Source organism: Nesoenas mayeri (genome assembly GCF_963082525.1).
Source record: "Nesoenas mayeri genome assembly, chromosome: 12".
Classification (NCBI taxonomy): domain Eukaryota; kingdom Metazoa; phylum Chordata; class Aves; order Columbiformes; family Columbidae; genus Nesoenas; species Nesoenas mayeri.
The window spans coordinates 1,290,401-1,308,670 of record NC_137547.1 but is presented as its reverse complement, the minus strand read 5'-3'; positions in this window follow the sequence as shown (position 1 = coordinate 1,308,670).

Here is an 18,270-nt window from a genome sequence, read left to right as displayed (position 1 = left end):
CAGCCAACGCACACCAAGTGTCGAGAGACACACTCCGCTGAGCTCAACACTAGCGCAGATGCACATGTGCGACGAAATCAGCACACATACTTGTGGAGAGAAAGACATGGACTCACACGCGTGTGGAGCGACGGATAGATACAGCAGGCGCCAGGAACACAGACTGACTTCCAGGCACACTGTCCTCACACCAACAGGGACCGCTCTGCAGCTATCCTGGACGTTGATTATCGAACCAGCCACACTGACCTGCCCGAAACTCCCAGACTATTACAGGCAAGACACCATCTCTCCGACAAGCACACAAGTGTTCGCTCTCAGCTGTAGATCAGGGACAAGCTTGCGCAGTGACGCCCTGTTGCTCTTTCGCATTAAGGCATGATCTGTTTCGTTTCTATTGTACATCGGCTGCGGAAAGCTATTCCTCGCGCACTGTGAAGCATTTGCCAAGGGTGAGAAGTAGCTTGGAGCAGCATTCAGTTCTGCCTGCGACTGTCTTTGCTCCTTTACTAGCAGAGCTCCCGTGCATCTGTACGCATGAGAAATGCAGGACTGGGCAAGGTCGTGCAACACGCGGAGCTTTGCCAAAAGACGGCGCAGCTGTGCACTCACTCCAGCTTAAGCACGAATGGAGCCTGCATCAAGGCACACGCATGTGGACAGACAATCGTTTGTAGACACACACGCTTTCACGCACACGGTCGTCCAAGTACAGGGACGTATCTGCACGTACCCTCCAAAAGAATATTCTCGTGCAGCCACGTATGCGTGATGCAGTACGCCAACCATCAACGCACACCTGTTTACTCTCAAGCATGTCAGCACGTTTCGCGTACGTCTCTCTGTGCATAGATGGGAGTGGGGGCGCTTGCGGATGTGTGCATGCGTATGGCCAAGCGTTTGCTTAAGCATCAGTGTGTGAAAATGTAGGTGCTTTTCTCTAGCTGCTTTCGTGCGCACTAGATGGTGGATGCACCTACCTGGGAGCCTGTGGAAACGTTTCTGCTTGGTTTTCAGTGGGGAATCGTGTGTGTTCACGTGGACAACCAGAAGGCGTAGCAACCAGGTTCCAGCGCAGAAAACGCAAGTTTTCCGATGCGCTCTCTTTCTCTCCCTATACCGAGTCGTGTATAGAAACCGCTAAGACTGCGACCGGCAAGTAAGCTACCACGAAGCATGCCGTACGGAGAAAATACCAACACATCCCCGTCCACACATTGTTTCTGATACACGATAAACGCAAATACGTTCGTAATGCTGTGGCATAAAAGACGTCCGTCAAAATATGTGATTGCGTGCACCGGTGAAATTGCTTCGTTCTACATTCAGTCCTGGTGTGCGGAGCTTTCAGAACTGGCTCTGCGGAGTCGTCTGTTGAAATGCCGCTGACGGAACACGCACCCTCGATTGTTAACCAAAATATAGGCAGATGCGTTTTACCACGTCGTTCAGCATGCAGAGAGCTACGTCTCTTCCGAAGAGACAAGGGAAACGCGTGTGCACGCACAGAAGAAAAACCCGACCAGGTGCCTTTGTGTGAACGTGAAACAGCCGTCTGTACACTCGCAGACACGGGAACGTGCATCAATGCAGTCACACAGCCACCAGCTTTTGAGCACAGCCTCTGCTGGTTTTCGCACTTTTCAGGCACAATCCCGAAAGCCGCGCACAATGCAGTTCATTCGCTAAATGTCGTCTAGGGAAGCATTTCTCCGGTCCATCTACCGCTCAGCTTTCTTCTCGTGCTACTGAGAAATGTCAGCGCAGGGAATCCGTCTCTGTCGAGCACACGTCAATCCCTCTTCGGTTTTCCTTTGTTGACTCTGCCTAGATGATTTCCCTGGTCTCTCTTCACCGGAGCAGTCGTGGCTGTGCTGTGTTACACACAGGCACAGCCAACGCACACCAAGTGTCGAGAGACACACTCCGCTGAGCTCAACACTAGCGCAGATGCACATGTGCGACGAAATCAGCACACATACTTGTGGAGAGAAAGACATGGACTCACACGCGTGTGGAGCGACGGATAGATACAGCAGGCGCCAGGAACACAGACTGACTTCCAGGCACACTGTCCTCACACCAACAGGGACCGCTCTGCAGCTATCCTAGACGTTGATTATCGAACCAGCCACACTGACCTGCCCGAAACTCCCAGACTATTACAGGCAAGACACCATCTCTCCGACAAGCACACAAGTGTTCGCTCTCAGCTGTAGATCAGGGACAAGCTTGCGCAGTGACGCCCTGTTGCTCTTTCGCATTAAGGCATGATCTGTTTCGTTTCTATTGTACATCGGCTGCGGAAAGCTATTCCTCGCGCACTGTGAAGCATTTGCCAAGGGTGAGAAGTAGCTTGGAGCAGCATTCAGTTCTGCCTGCGACTGTCTTTGCTCCTTTACTAGCAGAGCTCCCGTGCATCTGTACGCATGAGAAATGCAGGACTGGGCAAGGTCGTGCAACACGCGGAGCTTTGCCAAAAGACGGCGCAGCTGTGCACTCACTCCAGCTTAAGCACGAATGGAGCCTGCATCAAGGCACACGCATGTGGACAGACAATCGTTTGTAGACACACACGCTTTCACGCACACGGTCATCCAAGTACAGGGACGTATCTGCACGTACCCTCCAAAAGAATATTCTCGTGCAGCCACGTATGCGTGATGCAGTACGCCAACCATCAACGCACACCTGTTTACTCTCAAGCATGTCAGCACGTTTCGCGTACGTCTCTCTGTGCATAGATGGGAGTGGGGGCGCTTGCGGATGTGTGCATGCGTATGGCCAAGCGTTTGCTTAAGCATCAGTGTGTGAAAATGTAGGTGCTTTTCTCTAGCTGCGTTCGTGCTCACTAGATGGTGGATGCACCTACCTGGGAGCCTGTGGAAACGTTTCTGCTTGGTTTTCAGTGGGGAATCGTGTGTGTTCACGTGGACAACCAGAAGGCGTAGCAACCAGGTTCCAGCGCAGAAAACGCAAGTTTTCCGATGCGCTCTCTTTCTCTCCCTATACCGAGTCGTGTATAGAAACCGCTAAGACTGCGACCGGCAAGTAAGCTACCACGAAGCATGCCATACGGAGAAAATACCAACACATCCTCGTCCACACATTGTTTCTGATACGTGCTTGAACGCAAATACGTTCGTAATGCTATGGCATAAATGACGTCCGTCAGAATATGTGATTGCGTGCACCGGTGAAATTGCTTCGTTCTACATTCAGTCCTGGTGTGCGGAGCTTTCAGAACTGGCTCTGCGGAGTCGTCTGTTGAAATGCCGCTGACGGAACACGCACCCTCGATTGTTAACCAAAATATAGGCAGACGCGTTTTACCACGTCGTTCAGCATGCAGAGAGCTACGTCTCTTCCGAAGAGACAAGGGAAACGCGTGTGCACGCACAGAAGAAAAACCCGACCAGGTGCCTTTGTGTGAACGTGAAACAGCCGTCTGTACACTCGCAGACACGGGAACGTGCATCAATGCAGTCACACAGCCACCAGCTTTTGAGCACAGCCTCTGCTGGTTTTCGCACTTTTCAGGCACAATCCCGAAAGCCGCGCACAATGCAGTTCATTCGCTAAATGTCGTCTAGGGAAGCATTTCTCCGGTCCATCTACCGCTCAGCTTTCTTCTCGTGCTACTGAGAAATGTCAGCGCAGGGAATCCGTCTCTGTCGAGCACACGTCAATCCCTCTTCGGTTTTCCTTTGTTGACTCTGCCTAGATGATTTCCCTGGTCTCTCTTCACCGGAGCAGTCGTGGCTGTGCTGTGTTACACACAGGCACAGCCAACGCACACCAAGTGTCGAGAGACACACTCCGCTGAGCTCAACACTAGCACAGATGCACATGTGCGACGAAATCAGCACACATACTTGTGGAGAGAAAGACATGGACTCACACGCGTGTGGAGCGACGGATCGATACAGCAGGCGCCAGGAACACAGACTGACCTACAGGCACACTGTCCTCACACCAACAGGGACCGCTCTGCAGCTATCCTAGACGTTGATTATCGAACCAGCCACACTGACCTGCCCGAAACTCCCAGACTATTACAGGCAAGACACAATCTCTCCGACAAGCACACAAGTGTTCGCTCTCAGCTGTAGATCAGGGACAAGCTTGCGCAGTGACGCCCTATTGCTCTTTCGCGTTAAGACATGATCTGTTTCGTTTCTATTGTACATCGGCTGCGGAAAGCTATTCCTCGCGCACTGTGAAGCATTTGCCAAGGGTGAGAAGTAGCTCGGAGCAGCATTCAGTTCTGTCTACGACTGTCTTTGCTCCTTTACTAGCACAGCTCCCGTGTATCTGTCTGCGTGAGAAATGCAGGACTGGGCAACGTCGTGCGACACGCGGAGCTTTGCCAACAAACGGCGCAGCTGTGCACTCACTCCAGCTTAAGCACGAACGGAGCCTACATCAAGGCACACGCATGTGGACAGACAATCGTTTGTAGACACACATGCTTTCACGCACACGGTCGTCCAAGTACAGCTGCAGGGTGCACGGCCCCTCGGGCAGGGTGCTCCCGGTCTCTTGGCCACAGGCTGGGGCTGGCAGACAGGTTCAGGTGCTTTGGCCTGCTTTTTTGCCAGCGCCGCCTTCTCGGTGCCGTGAAGAAAATCCCGCACGGTTGTTTCCGCTCGCTGCTCAGGAAATTCTGCATCTGGGGCCGTGGACTGAGGAAGAACGTTTGCGAGTTGGAGGACGCTACAAGATATTCCCCGTGGAAGCCGGAGAAGAGGCAAATTGGCTGCCAGTGGAGCTGTGTTCCGTGCAGTCTTCAGTTTAGGACGTTCAGTTTGTCCTTCCAGAAAAGGAGCAGTCATTGGTAGGCCTGGGAGAGGCCATTAAGTGCGTGATCAGAATTGAAGCCAGACTGCACTCGACGTTGCTGCTGTCGGTCTTGGCTTTCGGTGGTTTCCCCACGGCTGCCTAGTGTTTGGGAGCTCGGAGGGGGCGTTTTTTCTTTCCCAAGGAGAGGCTGTGCTTGACGTTGCCGAGTTCCCAGCTGTGCAGTTGTACTGGCGAAGGGCAATGCAGGACGGAAGGGTTTTTTCTGCTGCGGGGACCCAGCCGCCCCCCTTTTCAGCGGAAAGCAGGGGAGCACGGTTTATTGTTCCCTTTGCAACGCGGCTGCTGGCGCGGGAGGGCTGGAGGGCTGGAGGGGCGGAGCGCTGGTTGGCTGCCTAGGCACGTCAGTCGCCACTCTGTCCGCCTATCAGGTTGCCAGAGGGGCGGGCGTTGAAGTCTCCGTACTGCGCATGCCCGACTCGCGAGCGCTGCTAGGCGGCATGAGAGGTGATTGACGTGTCCTACGCAGCCAACCGGGACGCGGCAAAGGGCGGGTGCTGCGGTCTCGCTACCGCGCATGCCCAAAGCACGAGCGCCTGGCGCGAGCGGAGCGGCTGAAGAGGCGGCAGGTGAGTGCGGTCGCGGCGGGGGTGACCGTGCCGGTGGAACGGGGGGGGGCGGGATTTGCCGTCGCGGCGCGGAGGCGTTCGTCTCCGGTTCCCCCCCGCCGAGCTGGCGAAGCTGGCGGGAGGCGTGTGACCCTGCGGGCAGGTGCGCTGAAGGCTGGCGGTCTGGAGCCGTGTCTCCCTCCGGCGCAGCGCCCGTGCCCGGTCCGGCGGTCCCTCCGGGAGCGGCGCAGCCCCCGTTAGTCGGGGGGACGTTGAAAAGCAGAGCCGGTGGCGTGGCGAGTGGGGCGCCGCTTCGGCGGGAGCTCGGGGCGAGGCGCGGCGGGTTCTGTGTCCTGTGGGCGCGGCTTTCGCGCCGCGGCTGTCTGTGTGCTAGACGCCCTGAGTCCTAAGGAGATGTATCTTTTAGGATTCGTTCTACAAGTCAAAGAGAGGAGCCGAATATGTGCTGAATGTTATAGTTAGAACTGATATTCTGTGAAGGAGTGAAGTGGTCTGAAAAAAAGACACATTTCTTAAAAGCTAGTGCAGCATTGTGTATCTTCACATGAATCGACTCAAACGTCCCCCCCGTAAATAAAACCCACCTCTCCCTAGAAACAACAGAGAAGAAACGAGCTAGCAGAGCTCCTGTGACAAAAGGAGGTCAGTATTTTTCCCTCAGTTTTTTCCTTATCTGAAGAAATCAAAGAGAATTTTAGATGGTATTTTTTCCGTCTAAATCAAGTGTTGGCGTAGACTTTTGTATTCAGATAATCAACATTGTCTGTAAAGAATTGTTTAACAAAAACAAGCAGAAACCAAAACCAGGTTCAGACCTGTAAGAAGCATAGAATAATTTTGTTTGTAAGAGACCATCTAGGGGGGTCATCTTGTTGAATTGCCTTCACAATGAGATCAGGTCACTGAATGCCTTGTCTACTGAAATTCTGAATATCTCCAAGGTTGGGGATTCCATGGGCTCCCCGGGAAGCTGGTGCTTAACCATTTGTGTCACCAAACATGCTAAAAAAAATACCTCACTAGTTAGCTTTGTTTTACCATGAGAAGCTTTTGTTCTCTTCATAGGTGTTGCAACCATCATTATTGTGGGTGATGAAGGAGCTTCTGGGGTGGTTGGGATAGCACATTCATCCCAGCATGTTCTGATTGGAGAACCTTCAGGAAATTATAATGGGACTGCTCTTATTAGGTGCGTACATCACTCATTTATCCAAAACAGCTCTGTTTCAAAAGCTATGAGGCTCCACATTTGGCAAGAATTAATTGAATGCTGCATTTCATTATCACTTCTAAAATCATAAGTATTTTTAAAATTAGATGCTTGTTTTTTAAGAAGGGCAGAACATACTACGTAGGTGTCTTTTCAGTATTGCTGAGGAGCTTTAGATATGTCTTCCAATTATTTACAACATAGATTCATTAAAGGAAAGAGGATTCTAATCAAAGGAATAGGGGAAGGCAGTCAATTATATTTGAAGATGCTTTGTGCTTTTCAGGATTCAGTTCAGGATTGGTGCTTGAACTGAAACTCGGTACATTGTTACGATGATCAGCATAACCAAAGCAGCACTGGGTCTTAGTTGAAACAAGATGCAATTCTTTCACTGCATTCAGTCAGCTGCAAACAAGATGAAGAAATCACAATGTTACCATACCTTCTAACAGAATTGGAGAAAAAGTATTACAACACTTTCCCTTAGTGAAACAGCAAATATAAGCAAGAAAACAGATTCTCATGCTGCCCTGAGAATCCCAACAGACAAAGGGATGCTTTGTGCAGCACCAGTTTAGAACATGTACTAGATCATGGTATAGACAATTTCTTGCCATGCTTCAGTTCACCGAGAATGTCATGAGTAGGATTAGCCTCTAGGTTTTTAGACAAGCAGCACACAGAACATTTCTCAAGTGATCTCATAGTACTATTCTCGTATCTTTCTGCCTTCAAAACCAAATTACCTCTGGGTGCTACCCGTAAGTCCCATTTCCCTTCTGTTTTGCATGTCTATTTCCTGAAAAGCAGAAAGACAGCTCAGTTTGCAGCTGCCAACTTTGGGCTGTATGCACAAAGAAACTATAAAGTGCTCTGGGTAAAAATACAGCTCAAGATGCCTCCCAACACGGGGAAGTAAATCAGAACTGCAGACACGTTATTGCTCTGAAGAGGTTATGGTAAAGATCTAAATAGTGACTTAATAGATTAAAATTCAAGCTTCACAGTGCTGGTAACATTTCTTCCGTGCACAACAATATCTATGCTTTATATCTCTGGATTTGGTATCAAATATTAAAGGTAGAAGATTAAATCTGTGTTTGCATTCTGCAGCCTGACACGTGGCCCAGGGATTTTTGGTGAAATCATAATATATTGGAATATAACACCCTGTCATCACACAGAATTTATTGAGACGTCGGGGACCTTGACAATGCGAGACAGGCAGTGTGCAGCAGTGGTTCTGATACAGGTACAAGAGATTTTACACCAGTAGCTATTTCAGGTTCTTCCTTTTATCTAGCCAGCATCTTGATTAGAAATTAGTTATACCTCTCTACCTGGAAATGGTTAATTGGTTCTTCTCCCTAGGCTGTCGATGATAACCGTCCTGAGGAGAAGCATTACTACTCACTTGAATTAACTGGGATCAGTGATGGAGGACTCATAAATGAATCTAGCAGCACAGCAAATATTACCATGGCCGCCAGTGATTTTCCATACGGAGAGTTTACATTTTCACGAGAAATATTGCTGACAACAGAAGAAGAAAAATGGGTATATGGTTAAAATTCCTTCTTACGTAAAATATCGATAGATATCAATATTGTCAGTAGATTTATACTTAACTTTAGGAAAAAAAAAAAAAAGGCAGAGATTTATTCTGCATTTATCATAGCATAGTCCATCTGAGGCTTTTGGTGTTTTTAATACTCTGAGAAAGATGCCTGTCTGTTAAATTATGTGTATTCTGCACTTACTGCAGCAAATTGTCACCTGGCAGAACCATTGAGAAGGTGCCTATAGAACAGTCTCAGAATGGTAACAGAAAAGCAAAGCCATTTTTTAAAGCAAATGTCCTCTCTCCCTCAGGTTAACATCACTGTTTTGCGTTCAAGGGGATCCTATGTCAAAGTGCGTCTTTGCTTCCAGAGAATAAATGGGACTGCAGAGGAGGGAGTTGATTTCTCCCGCACAGTAAGGGAACTGTTATTTGAACTACATGAGGAGAGTAGAATGATTTTGGTTGAAATTCATGGTGACGACTTTCCTGAAGGTCCTGAAGACTTTTCAGTGATGATTACCAAAGTGGAACTCCAAGGAAGGTCAAGATAAAATTAATTATAAGATAAAATTAATTAAAAGCAGGAGATCAAACTGTATTTGGAATCTGATCTACCTGCATAAAGGCACCGCTGGATTTCAGGTGTTTTACTGTAAAATTTCATATGGCAGCTATAATAGTAATAATAATACAAATTGGATGTATGGCAATCCAAATTCTTTCAACATTAATTTTAAGATTTTGCTGATTCAGATTTATTAAAGCTGAAAGTCCATCCATTACGTAGAAGTTGTCAAATCACATGAAACTCAAAGAAGAAGATAAAATATGAAAGAAAAAGCGAAAGATCCACATTTCTGTGAAAAAACTGCCAGTTTTGCAGATATAGTTTGAAAAAGTGTGACCAAAAATCTTCAGTGGTAACTGTCAGAAAATAAAAGTATTTGTGGTAATTGAAAATTGTCATACTTGCATTACAATACTTTTGCAAGATTTTTTTTTAATGTAATATTCCTTTTTATGTTCTTGCAAGTGGATTTGATTTCACCGTAAAGGAAAATGATCTACAGATAGATCAACCCCCAGTAATAGGAAATATCTCCACAGTACGAGTCACTATAGCAAAAAGTGATAATGCAGAAGGCATCATAGAATTTGATCCACAGTATATCCTTCTACAGGGTAAGTTTACCAGAGGTTTTCACTATGGTTTAGAGGATAAGCCTGTGGCTCTCTCACAAATTTTGAAATAAAATAACTTCTTTTCCCAATTCTTCTTGAAGTGCAAGAGGATGCTGGATTAATCATGATTCCTGTTGTGAGGAAGCGTGGAACGTATGGCGATGTAACAGCCGATTTCCTTTCTCGAAGTATTTCTGCACTTCCGAACATTGACTACATCATCCATAATGATTCTGTCATTTTTTATCGTGGCCAGAAACAGACTTTTATCTATATCTCTGTCACAGATGATGAAGAAAGGTAATTATTTTTTTCAGATATTTATTCACTAATCTACTTCTGAGAAACCGTTTTTTAGCACGTGCAGTATGCCTGTCAGCAGAGTTTGAATTGAAAAGCAAATTTCTGCAGCCCTGTTCTTGTGTGTCTCAGAAGGTCTTTTTTTCTGGTTTTTTTCCATGCAGCGAATTTGCAGAGCAATTTGAAATCCAGCTGACGGGAGCCACTGGTGGAGCAGCCCTTGGGCTCCATCTACTGAGCCAGGTCACCATTGCCAAAAGCGACTCCCCCCAGGGCATCATCCGATTTCTCAGCCAAAGTCGAATTACTCTTCCCAACCCCGATACACCGACAACAGTGTCGCTGGTGCTGGAAAGGACAGGAAAATTGTTTGGGGAGACACAGGTGGGCCCTGGTTCTCAAAAACTGAACGTTTTCCAGTGACAAGGCCAAAAATCTTCTTTTTTTTTGCCGTCAGGGGCTTCCTTGTGACTGATTTCTAATGGGATAGTTGCAGCTTTTCATTAAGTGTGAATTCTGTAGAGTTGCAGAAGAACAGAAAATATTGTTACTTTTTTGATCTTCTCTTTGTCCTCCTGCTTTTCTCCTTTTATTATGGTCTGATGTACTTTATTTTGAACTATCTCCCAATCCCATTGAAAATATAGTTAATTTCATGCACCACTGCTAATTTAATTGAACTCAGTTGAATTACTTCCTGAAGCTGGTCAATTTATTTTTATTTTCAGTAAATTGTTTACTATGAGGCCTCTAGACTTTTTTTTAGTCTGTATGTATCACTGCCAAAGTGAAAGTATAAATATGAACCAAGATAAGGCTTCCGCAGTCTGGGCAAATGATTGGAAAATTGGCATTAAAGGCCATGAGCTACTGCTCTCCTCATGTGAAAACTGCCGTGGTCTTCTGGGACTTTTCCTAGAAGTCATTGAAGAAAACTGAAAAACAATTAAGTGTCAAAATAATAATTTTAAGATGCTGAATAGAACCCCTTCAAAACCAATCTAATTTGTGGGAAATTTTGAAAATATTCTAGCTTTTAATCAGCCTGAGGAAGTGTGAATCGTGATTTGAGGCATTAAAAACTTGTATTGCAGAAAATATTTGTCGTTCTCAGTCTTGATATCACACTTGCCAGGGAATGTTTCTGGTCAGGATACTTATTTGGTGAGCTTTTCAAAACAACTTGTGAAAGGAAGAGAAAAGTAAACTGGCCTGTGCATTTCCTGTTACGTGCTACAGAAACCTCAGTTTATTTTCTTTTCTGTAACTAATATCTAGAATTTAATAAAATGGCATTGTGGCTAACTAGCACTTCAGAATTTCTATTTTTAATGTTTCTTTTTCTCCAAAGGATTCTATATTTTCCCACATATAATCAATTTTTAATATGTTGTGTTCTGTAAAAAGAGCACATATTTAAATGTAGCTTGTTAGCAGATGCAAGAATTTTTATGTCGCTTGTGTTACTCTGTCACTTCCCCCGACCTGGGAAGCAGCTATAATATGTCACTACTGTAAATCTGAAACTGGTATCTTCCACAGATTAATTGGGACATCTTGGGACCCAATTCAGAAGAGGTTTTATCTCCCCTGAATAGTGACATTGGTGACCCTGTGAACGGATCATTCTATTTTGGAGAAGGGGCAGGAGGGCTGAGAACTATTAATCTACAAATCCATCCTCGTGAAGAAGTTGAAGTTCAGGAGATCTTCATTATTAGGCTGAGCCTTATGAAAGGTGAAGCAGAACTAGATCCTAAGGCAAACAGCATTACACTAATAGTAAGTCATTATTGCTTTTCTTCCTCTTGAGATCTCTGTTATTGGTATTTATCCTGCAAAGCTTTGAAGGGTAATCATAATGATTGAATAGCTTGTCATTTGCCTCTTTTTCTTTTGCCTCCCCTACTACATGGGTTTGACGGTCGTGGTCAACGGGGCAGAGTCCAGTTGGGGCCTGTATCTAGTGCAGTCCCTCAAGAGTCAGTACTGGGGCCTGTATTATTCAATATATTCATCAATGACTTGGATGAGGGAACAGAGTGACTGTCAGCAAGTTTGCTGATGACACCAAGCTGAGAGGAGTGGCTGACACTGGAAGCTGTGCTGCCATTGGGAGACCTGGACAGGCTGGAGAGTTGGGCAGGGAGAAATTTAATGAAATAGAACAAGGGCAAGTGTAGAGTCTTGTGTCTGGGCAGGAACAACCCCAGGTTCCAGTATAAGTTGGGAAATGACCTATTAGAGAGCAGACTCTCTCAGACTCTCTTCTAAATACTGATGTACTCTTGAGTCTTCTTAAGAGGAGAAAACTCAAGAGGAAGAACTAATTGATACAGTCCCTATAGCATCTAGCAATGAAAATCTCAATGTTTCAAACAAGAATACTATTCACTTTACATTTCTGATTGTTTAATTTTTTTTTATTCAATTACTTCCTTAAAGATACAGAAGTTTGGTGATCCCAACGGAATGGTACAGTTTGCTCCTGAATCGTTAACTGAGAAAAACTTCACAGAACCCTCTGCAGTGGAAGGGCCACAAGGTATTACACTGTTTGTCAGACGAATCCAGGGCACCATGGGAAACATAACGGTATTCTCACTCTCTTCCTAATCAACATTATAATCTGAAATAATCCTCTGTATCAATGCATGGAGGGAGATCTTATTCTGTGCCTTTCAATTGCGTATTTCTCAAATTTTGAAATGTCGCCTTTTAGACTGAGTTTAGCAAGGGCTCAGCTCTAGTAGTTGTGGTTTGTAGAGTCAGATTCAGTCTCCCCTGGTCAGTGAACAAAACAGAAAACCAGCACTGGAGTGCTTGTCTTGCTTTCTCTCTCCCTCTGCTCCTGTGCTTTTGATGGGAGAACAGGAGAGACCAGACTTTCATAGTGAGCTTTCTTTGAGATCCTCACAATTTACTCTTTTTCAGCCATATGTAAAGGTAAGAATCAGACATTTTAGAATCATCACTTACATTGTCTTTACCTAAAGTTGTTTGCGAGTCAGCATTTTCACAAGTACTCATTTATTTAAAAAAAAAAAAAAAATTAATAAAAAGCATCTAATGTGTTGAATGAGAACTCTTCACACCTTTCTGTTGTGAGGAATTCTGGAAACTGGAAAAACAGCAAGGATATCTTGGTGTAAAAATAGAAATAATTTCAAGCAATTGTTCAGAGATTCCGTATAGTTTTACGTAGGTGTCCAGAAGATATACAAAGGTAATCTTTGCATTCACAGTACTGCTGGAAGAACAACACACCACTTTGTAAGATAGTCTATGTGCTTCTTTCTATGCATACTTAAACAAATTTGTATTTTACCCATTTAAACCCAACCTATTCCGTATGCAATCTATACTGAACCATGAATGTGAAAGTTTCTGACTCTGTGGGTGATATTGCCTTCATTTTGAGCATTTTCTAAATAAATTTCAGGTTTACTGGGAAATACGTAGTGAATCTGACATGACGGGTGACTTTCTTAGGACAGAGGGATCTGTTGTCATTGCTGACCAGGAGAGCACAGCTGAGATAATCATCTACCTGTTACCTGACGATGTTCCAGGACTGGTTGAGAACTATGTGGTGCAGCTGATTTCAGTAGAAGGTGGAGCAGATTTAGACCAAGAGAAAAGAATTTCGGAAATCAATGTGTTTGCAAATGAGGACCCGTATGGAGTGTTCGCCCTGTACTCTGACCAGCAGTCAGTACTCGTAGAGAGGAACCTGGATCGTCGGTATGTTCAGATCAATGTAACTCGGCATGCTGGGGCATTTGGAGAAGCAATTGTGGAGTACCATATCACATCTCATTGTGAAGAAGCACTAATTGAGCCTGAGAATGAGGTGGGATACCTCACAATAAAAGACGGTGCCAGCTTTGGAGTGAAAAGAGTGCCAATAAGCAACCAGGTCTGTATTATCCTTTTAAGTCACGTGCTATCTATTGTTTCCATTTGTGTTCATCACAATACAAATGTGCTGGAATAAGATACTGAAATCTCAATACTGTCCACTGTCAAGAAGCAGAAAAGAGAGGTTTGGTATAATGAATTTCCTATTTATGGACTAGAAGTGGGTTCAAATATCACATTTTCAGGTAATAACTGCAGAATCACTCCATGCATGCGTTCAAATATCCAGTGTTTCCTTCCATCATTGCTTTGTGTTACTATCAGTTCAATATTTTGTTATTTTATGTATTCAAATATTCTTATTAACCCTAAGAGTTAAGATCAAGCTGAGACCCACTATGTTAGATACAGTTCAGTAAAATGGCAATACTTGCTCTATAAACTCATCTTTCAAGTAACTGCTGGTAAATTACAATCACAATATTGCTGTTTTAACTGTGTTTCTTTATAGAAAGATAATCAACAAAATGCTTGACTTGAAAACACTGCTTTTTCATGCAAACAACAAAATCTGCTGATTTTTCTGCCACTTAACTCTTTGAACTGGTGGTTATCGTGTTTTCAGTGGAATTACATTGCCACCATTTTAATTGCATTCTTCCTCTCAAAGGCGTTTATTGTACTGGGCTTGAATTTTACCCTGGAACTGACTAACGTAAGCCTGGTTGGGACAAGTGCCAAGGATGTGCCAAAATATTAGGAAAAGCGAAGTCAGCCATTCTGCTTGTTCCTGAGGAAGCTGCCAATTCACAGGTCAGTAGACTGACTGCAGTGTAATTTTCTACCGCAGAAGGAAGGTACGCTTCATTACAAAAGGCAGCCGCTATAAGAATTCAGTTTGCTCCTTAAAGTTTTCATCATTGCAACCAATTTAATGACCAACAAGACTGTTCCAGTTATTACTTGTACTGTATATTGTCTTTTCTCTGGTACAAATTCATCTAGAGATGTGTAAATGCAGTTTGAAAAGGTCTCTTCATCTATAAAATGTAAATAGCATAAATATGATGATTTACTTATACTTTTGTTTACATGAAGTGGAAGTTCTGAGACTTAGAGGAAAATAGCTAGTTCTGGACGATGTTATTCCTGTAAGTACAGCAGCCCCAAAGTAGATAAGAGCATGCATGCAGTATCATGTGCAAAAAGAAGTGGAGGTCATGCTGCGTTTTAGTGCAGTTGACAGTACCTTTGACTAATCACTGAGTGGGGAATTTTCCATTTGTCTGCTTTGTATGAGACAGAAAAAATATACTATACCTGTTCCAATATGGCATATGTGCTACAGTTCCCTTTTTATGTGGCAAGCAAAGACAACAGCATGCTGAGTTTTTGTCTCTTAAATTTTATTGAAGTCTTTATGTAATGATTTTAATTCTCTTGACACACTGTTTTGTCTTTCAATTTGGAATTGAACTTAATTCAAATGGTCTTTCTGTAAACATTGTTCACTACCATACATCCACTTATCATTTTAGAATGTGTGAATTATCTTTTCATTCCCATTTTTTGGTCAAAGAAAGAAAAGTACATCAATACTATCAAGAATGTTTTTGTGAACAATGTAATGTGACAACAACTTACTTTCACTGGATAGACAAATAATACTTTATTTTAGACCTGTGTGTATCTGTATGGTACCACAGCCATTGCATGTGAGCATTAAGGGCAGGTTGGTTTGTTTTCCTTTTGAATGACAGACACAAAATGCTATAGTCAGTGTTTTCAGTACCAAAATGTCATTCATACTGGTTCCTTTTTTTCCCTGATATCTAATTCTCAGAAGTCTAAGATTTAGAAATGTTGAAGAGTTGTGAAGAAAGCATTTATATATATATATATATATATATACACAAACATATATAGACATGTACATACATATATTTATATGCATGTGTAACTACTGTTAAGATGCCTACCTTACAAAATATAGTACTCTTTCATATTTGTTATTGTCCACTTTTATTCCATTTTCTATAACAAAATCCATTATGTTTCCACAGGTTGGCTTTGAATCTGTGATTTTACGACTTACAGACATTATAGCAGGGACAGGCCAGGCTGTCATCACCAGAAAAGGAGTTTATGGCTCTGTCATCGTGAGCTGGATCTCAGGATACCCAGCAGACCTGATCACTGACTTTGTTCAGTCAGGCAATATTACTCCTCTGTTTGGTGAGTAACAGTCTGAGGAAACAGCTACGAAAGTTGCATAAGTGATGATACCACCTTTTAGTTATATATACCTCTGTATGCTCTCTCTATTAATAAAGCGTCATTAGATTGAAATGGTATGGTCTAATTTTTAGCTATAAGGGATGTGTTCATTTTATAAGCAAAAAAACCCTTCAACTTCATAGATACATGTCTGGGAGGCAGGCACGATGCTGTGGCCATGAAGGACAGCTTCATATAGGAAAGACCCTTATCCAGTTTTCTTCTTCCTAAATGGAGTGGAATTGTGATTAAAGTCTGTACTTTAGCGCATTGCCAGATAAAAAGAGGATTCCTATTGGATTATTTTGACTTTTGCTCTCTCTCACTCTCTCTTTCCTTCAGGTACTGTTGCATTTTCCTCTGGTGAGCAAAGTAAAGTGATTTCATTTCAGGCCACTCCAAGCCTAAATAAATGTGAGTCATTTGCCATCACTTTAACAGCAGCGCACAGCAATGTGTCTGGTGGGGCTCGCCTGAGGTAAGGATGCTACTTGTATTTTTGAGTCGCACCAATGCCATAAGAATTATGACCTGTGTACAGATACAAAACTTATACAAATCCCTGTTGTTATTATTCTAGGCAGCTAGTAACTTGTAGTCCATTCTTTGATAAATTTGTATAGCTTGTCTCAGGTGAGAACAAAGTGATCTAGATCTGACCTGTTCAGAACTGAGGCTTTTATCCAACTCCAGTCTATTTCATAGGTGCCTAGAATAACGGAGACAGTCAAGACAATGAAGATCAACAGTTTTAGCCGGGAAGCTGAAGACTGAAAGCAACTCTTGACAGTTTTCATTGGTGTCCCTAAAAATCCATATTTAGAAGGTCTTACATAACAAATTATTTATAATAAGAAAAATAAAACAAGAAATGTTCTGAAAATACCTAATTTATATAAACCTCCTTTTTATTTTTTAAAAAAACAAAACCATTACGTTTAATGTAGTTTTCCATCTCAGATAAGTTATCTGTTCTTCAAGCTATTTTATTTTCATTCATCCTTAGCCATTGATAGCTAGAAGTGGTATAAAAAGAATGGACATGGAGTAACACCACGTATGGAGAAAGGTTTTGGCTTCGCCATGTTACAATTACAGTGGCAAATCTGAAGGAAGTCAGGAGTGAAATGGATGGATAAATCCTGAGATTGAGCCCTTCTCCTGGGCTTGTCTGTCCTGTGGACTGGTGTCCTCAGAGCCCCTATTTACCCTGTGAATCAAGTACATTAAGTATGTGAGAATGACCTTTCCTAGAAAACTGAAGATGACATCCCATGGAGGGTAAAGGTGACTTTGAAGAGCTTTTGGCTCCCTTAGTGGTGGAAATGGTCTAGTTTTTTGACCAAAATCACTGTAATTTTAGTGCCATTTGATAGCCTCTAGCACTGAATAATAGGTCAGTTCTGCAGACAGGTATAAGACACAAGATTTAACGAAGAGTTTTGCCTCTATGCTTATTTTCTAATAAGAAAGGGATCTATTTAATATGAATGAAGTAGAGCTTAAGTTTATATTGATCACAGGGCTCAGATCTGGAAAAAAAATTCCTGTGAGGGGGCAGTCAGTATTTCAAAGCCCCACTGTAAGTTTTAAAATAACTTCCTCTCATTCTCTAGCTTCCTGGCTCTAACTGTAGATCTGTTAGGATCTGTCTATCCCTCAGTTTTCCTTTGAAATGGGAAGTTTGTTCTATAGATAAAACTGGTATTACTCGGGGTGGCTGTATTTGTAATGTATCTTCTTTCATTGTGTCCACAACGGAAAAACATCATACTTTCCTTTGCTTCTCCATTTTCTCAGGAAGACTTTATTTTATTTAAACTTTACTCTGTATCCTGTGCTGATTTGGGTGCATTGCATCTGAGGAGGGCTGTTCGATCCTATTATTACAAAATCATTTTTCAGGCAATCATGTTACATCTTGCTTTGGTATGGTTGCTATTTCTTCCCTCTGCTATTAGACAGTTGTTTAATCCGCTTTCTTACAGCCAACATTGATTGTTCACTGGAAATTATTCTGCTTTAATGTTTTACTTTTCTTCACGCTTCGTATTTCCTCTGTCAACTTTGGTGTCTTTTCTGTTTCAGATCGGGTTTTACAACAGCTGAAATTGAGCCAATGGGGGTCTTCCAGTTTGCTCTTAACTCAAGGTCTGTTTCAGTTGAAGATGATGTTTGGGCAGTCACACTACATGTCCAAAGATTGTTTGGTTTTCAAAGTAATCTCACTAAATTGACATATCAGACCATTCCAGGAAGTGCCAAACCACTAGAGGACTTTGTAGCCATCTACAATGGAGAGCTTATGTTTTTACATTTTCAGACAAACGCTGTGATAGAAATATCAATAATTGATGACTCTGTCTCTGAAATTGAGGAATTTTTTTTTGTAAATTTGACTTGTGTGGAAATTTTGGATGTTCAACCTGTGAACCTTGCCTGGA